Source organism: Lactuca saligna, chromosome 8 (genome assembly GCF_052625555.1).
Source record: "Lactuca saligna cultivar CGN05327 chromosome 8, ASM5262555v1, whole genome shotgun sequence".
Taxonomy (NCBI): domain Eukaryota; kingdom Viridiplantae; phylum Streptophyta; class Magnoliopsida; order Asterales; family Asteraceae; genus Lactuca; species Lactuca saligna.
The window spans coordinates 219461237-219473831 of NC_136424.1; positions in this window are offsets into that span (position 1 = coordinate 219461237).

Genomic DNA, 12595 nt, shown 5'->3' on the forward strand with positions numbered 1-12595 from the left:
AACCAATACACTAATCGTATTCATGGACCTTATGAATTGTGTGTGAAAACCCTATTTGGATAAATTTGTGATTATGTTTATCAGTGACATATTAATCTATTCACAAACTAGGGAAGAACATGGCCAAAACATGCAATTAATTATGGAAATATGAGAAGTGAGAAACTTTATGCAAAGTTATCTAAATGTGAGTTCTGGATAAACGAGATGCACTTCCTTGGCCATGTGCACAATAAAAAAGGGATTCATTTCGGTTCCTCAAACATCGAAGCGAATAAGAATTGGAAGGCACCTACAACACCAATAGAAGTATGCCAATTCCTAGGGCTTGTGGGCTATTACTGGATATTTATCAAAAATCTATCCAAAATAGCCAAGCCTCTCACTGCTTTAACCCAGAAAGACAAGAAATTCGATTGGGATGTCAAACAAGTGTCTACTTTCCAAAAATTGAAACAATTGTTGTACAATGCATCGATTTTGTCTCTTCTAGAGGGAACACAAGACTATGGATTATTCTACGATGCCTATCACCAAGGGTTAGGATACATATTGATGCAAAGGAATAAAGTCATTGCATACGCGTCCAGACAACTTAAGCCAAACGAGACCAACAACACTATCCATGACTTAGAATTGGGAGTTGTAGTGTTTGCCTTAAAAATTTAAGACAAGACTTATACAGAACAAAGTGGGTCGTGTTCACCGACCACAAAAGATTACGACACATATTTGATGAGAAGGAGCTCAACCTGAGAAAACAAAGTTGGATCGAATTGCTAATTTATTACGAATGTGAAATTTGTCATCATCCTGGTAAAGCGAATGTTGTAGTAGATGCTTTAGGAAGGAAAGAACGAGCAAAGCCACTTCATGTAACGGATTTAAACCTAATAATCCATTCTAATCTCACAACCGAAATTTGAGACACTTAACTGGAAGCACTCAAACCCAACAATATCGTAGAAGAAACCTACAAGGAATGGATAAACAGTTCGAACTCAAGGAAGATAGGAAACGATATTTCATGAACCGAAGTTAGACCTTAAAGTTTAGTGAAGTTAAGAGTCTAGTTTTAAATGAAGCTCAAAAGTCGAGATATTTGATACATCCCGGATCGGATAAGATGTATATCGGTCTTTATAAGCTTTATTAGTGGCCCAACATGATGGTAGATATTACCACATATGTCAGTAATGCTTGACCGTTTAAAAGTTAAAGTAGAGTACATAAGCCATATGGTCTACCATAACAATCAACATTCCCGAAATAGAAATGGGAATAGATAGCCATAGACTTCATAACAGAGTTTCCAAGAACTTCAAATGGTTATGACACCATTTCGGTGGTTCATTACCATTTGATCAAGTATGCCCATTTCCTAGCGATCAATGAAACTAAAAAAATGGAGAAACTCACCAGGACCTATCTCAAGGAAATAGTCAGACTACATGGTGTGCTGATTTCTATCATCTATGACTGAGAAAATAGATTCACATCTAGAATTTGGAAAATGTTATAGAGGTCCTTATGGACCAAACTAGTCATGAGTACTACATATCATCCTCAAACAAATGCAAATAGTGAAAAGAAGATTCAAACTCTCGAAGACATGCTCCGTGCTTGTGTGATAGAATTTGGTAATGCATGGAATACTCACTTACTACTAGTCGAGTTTTAATAGAACAATAGTTATCATACTAGGATAAAGGCTACTCCATTTGAAGATTTAGACGGATACATATGTAATACTCTGATTTTATGGGTAGAAGTTGGAGATATGCATCTAGCTAGAAAGCATGTTAGAGATAGCTTACTTACTGGTCCTAAGTTTATTAATGAAACAATGGAAAAGATTATTCAGATAAGGGAACGATTAAAGGTTGCATAGAATTCAAAGCAAGAAACTGTCTCCTACTAAAGGTCGCACCATGGAAAGGTGTCAATAGATTTGGAAAACGAGGTAAACTAAATCCCCAATACATCGGAACTTTTGAATTCCTGTAAAGGGTTGTTCCATTGGCTTACAAACTCAAGTTACCTCAAGAACTCATCAAAGTTTATGATACCTTCCATGTGTGTAATCTCAAGAAGTGTCCCTCTGATGAGAACCGTGTTATTCCTCTTGATGAAATCGAGGTCAACACTAAACTTGACTTCATGGAGGAACCAATGGAGATCATGGATCGAAAAATCAAAAGCCTCAAAGAAAGTCGTATACCTATAGTAAAAGTCTATTGGAACTCTTGTAGAGGGCCTAAGTTTACATGGGAACACAAAGATTAGATGCAGTAGAAGTACCTACAACTATTCAACGATGCTCCCTCCACTAGTGGAAAAAAATAATATGGAATCAAATAATTGAGGGACAAAATTCCTTTCATGGGGAGGTAATGTGACATCTAGAATTTAGGTCTAAATTTATAGACAGTCAATTCACCGCGAAACTCTTTATAACCATACCTATTGAGATTAATGAAAATTTTGAAAAATAAATAGTGTCAATACAATTAAAATTAGATATGATATGGTATCTTACTTCGAATTGTGCAAAAATCTCACATGAATCACACTACACAAACTGTAACCCTAGTGATTACATCTGAAAAACTGAAATTCCGTATTAAGCACTTGTGAGCAAAGAAAACACTCTAGTCTCGTAGTACATGCTCACCTGAGTCTGTAAATATAAAGAAAGTCCAAAATGGAGTTTGTAAACAAAATATACAAGTTTTATATGAAATCAAATTAGTATAATACTGATATTCTTTAAACTGCATAAATCATTTTGATCTGTTGAGGCACTTACACACCTCATATGGAAATTTAAAAACGTTTTGGGACTCACACTATGGTCTATTATTTGATTCCATACTCGAAATATTTTTAGCAAAATATTTGTAAAAGTCGAAAAGTCGGATGTTTCTGGTCAATTAAACGTGATTTCCCAGAGTTCTCCAACTCCAAAAATTAATCCGCTTGGGTTTCTAGAATCGATGAAATTGACTCTATCATTTGCCACTTTCAAAAAGATATTAGACATCGGAATTTTGGCACGCAACTCTTGAAATGTTTTAGGGTCTTTGTGGGATTGATAACATCATCCTGCACTCCCAAGTCTGTCTCATAGTAGTCCCAAAGGGACTCACTATGTTACCAAGAAAGTGATTAAACATCCAACTTTCACAAGACTTTGACACCCAACTCTCCCAGCTTGTTAATATGTGTCTTTATCTCCAAGATGTGAGCACACATAGACTATGCTTGCCAATAGGGCTTGAGTGACCTTAACCTTATGGGCTAGGGAGAATAAATAGAGGAAGTGGAGGAAGAAAAGCATGATGTTGAGGGACATCATCTTTAACAGGAAAGCTTGTTCCAAGAGATTTAGGAAGATCGTAGTTGTCTGAACCAAACATCTATAATGGGAGATAATCAAGTTAGTTGATTCAAAATCCTTAATATAACACCAATATCAAATATTAAGTCTAGGACCCAACACAATATTTTATAACTTGGAAGAGGGATGCCGTAATCCAAGCTATAAAATATTTGAATGTAGGCGAATGACGATTCACCAATTTCCACCATGAAAAACGAAATAATTTATTACGTTTTTATTGGATTTGAAACTCCTAGATCTTTTGAGATTCATTGAACTTTTGAATGGCATATTTCAATCTCAATAGTGCCCTCTCATGTTTTGTGATTGGGATGTCGAGGATCACAAAACAAGGTGTCAATAACCATACTAATTCACTTGGTACCCTTAATATTATCACCTAATCAATGTATCGGTTAACCACACACGCTCCATTGATCTATGACAAACATTAAGTCACCCTTCGTGATCCTTACTAGTCCAAGTTAGTGTGCCGGTTAACCATACACGCTCCACCAACGACTTGGTAAGGTACAAAGTGTGAATTTCATGGGTTAGAACCACGTTCACATTTTGCCTAAAGTAACTAAGATTAGGAATTAAAAAAATATTTAGTTACTTTATAATAATCATTATACTTTTAATGAGAATTTAAAGTCCGTTAGGCTAACGACCCTCCATCGATCAAGGAAGCGGTGAGTGCGAGTCGACACCCATTAAGCTGCCATTTTATAGGAAACAACCTTATACCTCCCTTATAGACCGGCTTCGTGAATGAGGCCTAATAACGGTAAAACGAATTAATCTTTTACATACATATATATATATATATATATATATATATATATATATATATATATATATATATATATATATATATTAACCATTAATCTTATAATAGTATAAGTGTTGAATTTTAACTTTTAAAACTCTAAGGGTTTGGAATTAAAGTTTGTGTGAGACTTTGCAAATTCCAAAACTTGAGGGCAAGTTTTGAACAATTCATAAAAATTTGGATATTCATAACTTATGAGTTTAATTTAAGTGTTTAAAACTTTTAATGAAGAGTATCATGGAAATCCATAACTTGAGGACAAGTTATGGAGTCTATAAAAACATTTATTAGAAAAAAAAAACTTTTCAAAAGTGTAACTTATGACTTCTTAAAAAAGATTTAAAAGAAAAAAAAACTTTTGGAATTCCATAACTTGAGGACAAGTTATGGAGTTCATTCAATGTCATAAAGATCAAGAATTATTCTATCAAACAATTTGCGAACAATTCCTATGATCTATCAAAACTCATAAGTTCATGAACATTCATAATCAACAACTTTCAAGAATCATATAAGCATATATAAACTTGAAACTTTGATTATAACTTTGAAATTGGTCCACCATCATCACTACCACATCAAAAATAGGTTTTATAAGTTCAAAACAGTTTAACGTAACGATTCTAAACCAATTCCAACACCAAAACTCGAAAATCTGCACTCAGGTCTGCCAACTCATAAAGTGAATGAACTGACTCGGCGAGTTGGTTGAATATATGCATGGACTTGGCGAGTTCCATGAAGGACTCGGCGAGCCAGCTGTGCAAAATGCAGATTTTCAACATTTTTCAGCAATTTGCATCAAGTATTTAAGAAAACAAGCCTAGGCCCCGATACCACTATTGGGTTTTGAGCATTCTAACACTCCTAAGGTGTACATGCAACCCTAATAACCTTGTATCTATGTTTTCTCAAAATACATGCAAATAATGATTTCCATGGTTACTTCCTAACTAGCATAGCATAAGGATCTTGAATCATAAAACTACTAGTAGAAAGACATACCTTTTGATTGTGATTGATTTCTTGGAGTTTGAGAGCCTAGCACCAATAGTGTGAATGCCTCAAGTGGAATCAGAAATGACCACAAACTTTGGAAACTTGAGAGAATATGTATATGCACTCTTGAAATCGGCCACCACTTAGTTCTCACACAACTAGCATCAATTTCATGCAACATCAGTTTGTTTATATAGTGTGCATGATTAGGGTAAAACCCTAATAACCCATGTCTTTTCCTTACCAATGATCCATGGGTTAAAAGCTTCATGGATCATCCATGGACTTCCATATAAGCTTACCCATTTCCAAATGAGTGTTAGCCCACACTATATAAATATAACAACCCATGATTTAATTAGTCTTCCTTTTAATCACTAAATTAATTACTAATTAATTTAAGACTAAAAACTAATTAAATAACATGAGTTCATATTAATATATTATAACTTATAATATATTAATAAACCATAAGTATACAATTCTCATAATATTATCCATAAATCGTTTGGGTGAAGTGCAACCCAAATGAACCATGTCGGGTCGGGTCAAGTATATACCAAACAAGTTATGGACTTAGACAGCTTATCCAACAGTTACAAACCACCTAATCAATGTGTCGGTTAACCACACACGCTCCATTGATTTATGATTAACATCAACCTACCCTTTGCCACGCACTGTCAGTCCCAGATTAGTGTAACATTTAACCACACGCGCTATACTAATGACTTAACAAGGTGCAAAGTGAAATTTCATGGAATGGCACCATTTTCACATTTTTCCTAAAGTAACTAAGATTGGGAATTTAATAAAAGTTTAGTTACTTTATAATTATCATTATACGTATAATGAGAATTAATTTCCTATCTTACCCGTTCGGCTAATAACCCTCCACAGCCAAGAAAGCGGTGGGTGAGAGTGGACACCCATTAAACTACCATTTTATAGGCAGTAACCTTATACCCCCTTATAGACCGATTTCGTGAATGACGCCTACTAACGGTAAGAATGACTTGTCTTATACGTATACATAATTATTAAAATTTTAATAATATAAAGTATAAGAGTAGAAATTTAACTTTTAAAAATCTAGGGTTTGGAACTAAAGTATTCAAAAGTGAGACTTTACATATTCCAAAACTTGAGGGCAAGTTTTGAAACATGTCAAAACTTTTCATTTCTCTAACTTATGAGTTTAATGAGGATTTTATGGAAAAACTTTTCAAGATCCATAACTTGAGGACAAGTTATGGAAGACCTTAAAACCATTTAAGATGACTTTTAAAATGAGACTCTTGAAATTCCATAACTTGAGGACAAGATACGGAGTTCATAAAAAAATTTATGAAAAACTTTTTATTTTCATAACTTGAGGGAAAGTTATGGAATTTCAAGTTATTTCATAAGCAACCAATCTTTGGCGAACCTTAGATTCTACTTAACAGTTGTTTAACCATTTTAGTCATACCCGGTTCTATTCATTTTTTGCTCTTAATGCCCTAAGCATTTGGAAAAGTTAGAATGGGTGAATATTATAGCACATGTAATTGATCCTTTACCCAAAGCATCTTGTACACGGTTCATAAAGACATGATACTTAACCAGTCTTTTGCTACAATATTTCTATTTTCCATGTTCTCATAATTTTTATTATGAAGAGGGATGCCTTAATCATATTCAAATTTTGAGAATGCAATTAACATTTCCATATATAGAATTTCCTTATGTTGAACCATTCAACATAACATTCATATATATATATATATATATATATATATATATATATATATATATATATATATATATATATATATATATATATATATATATATATATATGACTAAAACTGATTAAAAACTCAATCTAAGCATTTAGATTTTGAAATGAAGTATAATTTCCTCTCCTTTAGCAAAACAACTTTTCAAACCCTTCACCTTTGTGATTTGAAACCTTTTGTTTTTTTCTATAATTAGCATTGCTAAATTGCAACACTTTCCATGATAATTATGCTCCCACTATCAAAATAATATATATATATATATATATATATATATATATATATATATATATATATGACTAAAATTGATTAAAAACTCAATCTAAGCATTTAGATTTTGAAATGAAGTATAATTTCCTCTCCCTTAGCAAAACAACTTTTCAAACCCTGGAACTTTGTGATTTGAAACCTTTTGTTTTTTTCTATAATTAGCATTGCTAAATTGCAACACTTTCCATGATAATTATGCTCCCACTATGAAAATAATTATTATCTTAATAGCATAGCACTTATGCTACCATTAGATTTGACATGTATTCAAAAATCAGTTGGACTTCTTGAAATCAATACTTATTGCATTCCTTTCGAAAGTTCAAGTTTCGAATACGAGGTGCTTCGATAAGAGTTTATCTAGGCTTCTCAAACTCATAAACCTTTCCTTAGATAGATCACATGTGTGTCTAAACAATTATAGAACATACATTCATAAGTCCCAAATGTTTAGACCTTTCCCATTTCTCACAATCCGAACTATGAAGAAGGATGATGTAATCATAATCAAATTTGAGAATGCAAATAACACAATTGCTATCTCATTCAAATCTACTTAGTGAAAGTGTTTCCTCACAATCATTTTCATGAATTGGAGAGAAACCTTATGAAATTTAGATTTTATGGTGTATGTGTTTGTATCCATGTGAATTTGTCAAACCATAATCATAATACAAGGTTAGTGACAAATCCAAACTCATATGGACTGAACTTGTTCAATCATAATTACTTGCCACCTGGAAGCTTAAGGGCCTACCTCTGCTTCCAAGTAGTTATGCAACCAATTAAGAACTCTCAGAACTCACATGCATAATCAAATTTAACTGGAATGGGCACAAAAAGAAGAATATTTCAACACGATTGGTTACAAAACTCAAGTCGTGTGCTAGTGATTAATAACATGCGTATTCTTGATTAGCTCTTGAAACTTTTCAAGATCTTCAAGACTCCCACTAACCTATTGACATATAATATTCACTTTGTTAGGAGACATCACTTAACAAACAAATATTCAAGAGTTACTGCAGATTCTTAGCAAAACGAACACTTCACAAAATTTGTCTTAGTTGGTCTTTGTTTTATCCAAAACATCACAACTTACCAATTTCAAATGTACAAGAGTAAGAAACACTTTACTCTACATTTGATGAGTGTTATGAACCTTCTTAATTTAGAGTCACTCAAGGTACAAGCTTCGAGTATGACTCTAAGACTTGTTTTTGGAACGAAGTATGACTCATCTTCTAGATTTAACCATTTCAACAATTCACGATTCCTCTTCTTAGCCATACAAATGCACTAAGATGTCCTTAGAGGATCAATTGTGATATGGTTTTCATACTCATTCAGATGATCATAAAACATGATACTCAAGTACTCTCCTATCTTTTCAGATTGGATAAACTTTTATTTTTCTACCTAATTTGATTCTTCTCATTCGTTCTGCCATATATTGAAACTTTTACAATGATTCAGAATTGTACTTAAACTTGTAAGCATAACCATATTTACTAAACTTTAGTAATTCATGATGAATAGTCTTATCGTTCTATGTGGTGGACCTCACCAGTGCACACCCAGTGTACCTGATCCTATAATCCTTTACTTAGATCAAAAATTGTAACTCACAAAAATCAAACAATTTTATCAATGATCTAAATTAAACTAATAAGAACAAGACAATTCATATTAAACAAATTTCACGTAATTAGCCTAACCATAGAAACTAATACAAAACATGAAACTTTGACAATTATCTTATAATTTGGATAAGCATGATCATTACACATCAAAAACAGGTTTATATATTCAAAAACAGCTTAGGGTAATGATCTTAGTCCAATTCCAGCCAAAAAACTCGAAAACTGCATTCTGGAGCACCAACTCGTCGAGTGTATGAACCAACTCGGCGAGTTAGTCAAAATTGTGCTTGGACTCGGAGAGTCCACTATCCCGAAAGCAAAAAACATTTTTTAAGCATTTAACACAAGTAGCATCAAATATAATTGAAAACAAGCCCTAGCACTGATACCATTGTTGGGTTTTGAGCATTCTAACACTCCTAAGGTGTACATGCAAGCCTAAATACCTTGGATCTATGTTTTCTCTATTATAGATGCAAATTTGAACTTTCCAAGGTATTACCATATCTAGCATACAAAACTTCGATACTTGGGTAAGAAAACAAGTTAGCTAACATACCTTTTCTTTGTAGCTTGTTGCTTGGACTTTCAAGAGCTCAGCACCAATAGCATGAAGTTATCAAATGGAATCACAACACACATAGAACAAAGGATAACTTGAGAAGAGATTCCTTGCACACACAAATTGGCTATCTCTCTAGTATTCCACTTAAGTGCCGATTTCATGAGCTATAGGGACTCTTATATAGTGTGGAAAACTAGGGTTACACCATGTAAACCCTAATGACTTTCCATATCTCTCATGCTCCATGGGTTAAAACCTCCATGGAGTATCCATGGTTTAACACATGCGTTTAGCCCAATAAGAAGAACTATGGATCATAAGCCCACTTTATAAGAATGTATGTGTAACACCGAAAATTTCAAACAAATTTTTCAATTTTTATAAAACATAATTCCATCGACATTCATAAAAACAACCATTTTAATTATCCAACAAAACAGTACAAAATCCCAAGATCATAATATCAAGCTCCGAACGTGTGTGTATATGCATCAAGCCGGCGCCTTCCCGCGGTCATCACTAGTACCTGAAACAAATAACATCAACACTGTAAGCACAAGGCTTAGTGAGTTCCCCAAAATACCACATATAACACATATTAGCCACTCTAGGCTATAACTCTGTGGGTCCGTGCACCCAAACTCTGTGAACCCTCAAGTTCTAGCTCTGATAAACATGCACCACATAAATCACATAGAAATCATGCAGTACAACACACAACATACATAGCATACAAATACTCTATCACATAACTCTAGTTACCTACTCAAGGTAAAGTATAGTGAGAAGACTCACCTCGCATATCTCGGTATCTCACGAATCCTGGAAATCCCTCGTGCTCGATCCTCCGAGCTCTAATCCTCCTATAACATTATATGCTTCTAATTAACACTTTATATCTCTAAGGTTGACTATCAATAAGGAGTCAACACTGGTCAACTCTGGTCAACGGTCAACGGTCAACTCTGACTGGACTCGGCGAGTACCAAGGCGACTCGGCGAGTCTGGGTGTATACACCAATTTCCCTGGAATCCTCCCTTGACACGTCGAGCATTTACTCAACTCGACGAGTTCCACCTGGCATGAGTTGTGGGGCCACCACGACTCAACTCGCCGAGTCTCAAAACAACTCGGCGAGTCCAGTTTGACTCAATCCACCGGTCCATTCTGACTCCCCCTTGACTCACTGAGTCCACCCTCCCCAACTCGGCGAGGCCACTCACTGTGTGGTCAGGCAACATTCATGCTACTCGCCGAGTCTGTTCTTCGGACTCGGCGAGTCCGTGCCATGCACTGACTCAATCTTGCTCTAAAGGTCAGATCCAGTCCATTAATCCATAGATCCAGTCCCTCCAAGCTCATTTAGCACGTAAAGTTACAATCTTGATGCACATACAACCTCTATATGACCATATATGATGTTTTTGACTCATTTACTACAACACAAGGTCATGGACTCCATTGTCATACATAAAGCTTGATGAGTGAGGCTCTCTGGACCTCTATGGGTCCAGATCCATAACCTCAACTCAAGGAGGGAACCAATGGGCACCAAATCATCCCATAAATGACCATCATAAGCCCTAAATTGCATAATGCTTCACCAAACAGAAAATAGTCCGAGATCATACCTCTAGAGTGATGATCTAAGCCCCAAATCCACGAAATAGCAACCTCCTTTGCTTCCTCTTGCCTAGAGTCTCCTTCTTCTTGCTAAATAACACACACAAGGTCAAGAAATGCTCCTTTCTCTTCACAAATCGCTCAAGAACACAAGGGTCTCTCACTGAGGGTTGGGTGAGCACAAATGACGGCCATAAGGCCCTTTAAATAGGCCTCAAACCCGGAAACTTAGGGTTTCATTACACAGTGCAGACTCGTCGAGTCCATATCCTGGACTCGCCGAGTCTAGGCGCGCTCCATCGTCCAAATCTGCGTCCCTACTCGGCGAGTCTGAGCTCCAACTCGCCGAGTCCCCCTCACAATACCACAAAATTAAATTTACAAGATACCTGGTAAAAATCCGGATGTTACAGTATGATTTACCAAATCAACACCTTATATTTAATTAATCTCTCTTTGATCACATAATTAATTCCAGATTAATTCTTGATCGATACTAATTAAACAATATGATTTCATATTAATATGTTGGAACTTATAATATATTAATAAACCATAAATAACTTATTTTCAAAAGTCCATCCTATCAAATTGTCCTGATGGTATGCAACCGAAATGGACCATGCTACTCTCGGGTCAAGTACATACCAATTATAGCTATAGATATAGACATTAATCCAACACTCATTTGACTGCAAAAGATAGAGCATGTTGGTCAGTGATGGTATAATGGTCAATGGAAGTGAGCTGCTTAAACAACATGGAATCGGTGGTAGGCCCTTGTGCTACCAGAACCCAAGAAATTAAGAATAACCAAAGTTCGGTCCATGAAAGCTAAATTTGAATTTGGTGTTTGTAATAAACTTTAGTTGATTTCTGGGTATATGTCAAAGCTAGTGGGAGAATAATTGTTACACTAATGGCAGCATAATTGTTTTGCTAAGTATTGCAGGTTGGCAATACTAGTTGTAAGAAAAAAAATATTTCAAATTTGCAAATAGAAAGGCTAGGAATTGTTTCGCTACAGAGAGATTCATGGGAGAGGGCATTTATACTTTGTTTTAAATCTAAAATTTTAGATTGAAGGATTTAATGGAACTTAGTCTTGGACATATATGAATATTGTGTTAAAATGATTCCACATAGAAAATTCGATATATAGAAATATTATAGCAAATAACTGATCACATATCATGCCTTTATGTAAAACATTATGTATAGAATCTCGTATCTTCAGATATAGGATTGATTACATCTGTTAAAATATTCATTTGTTCTGATTTTCCAAATGCCTAGGGCATTGAGAGGGAAAATGGACTATAACTTGGTGTGAGTAAAGTTGTTAAACAATTGTCAAGAACAGTCTGAGTTTGTTGCTTGGAAGTATAGTAGTATTTGGATGGATTATGGGTGGAGGTGATTCTTATTCAGAATAAATGGTTATTTGGGAATATGGAAATGTTTCCATAGTGGGAGTTTATTATTGACATCTACATG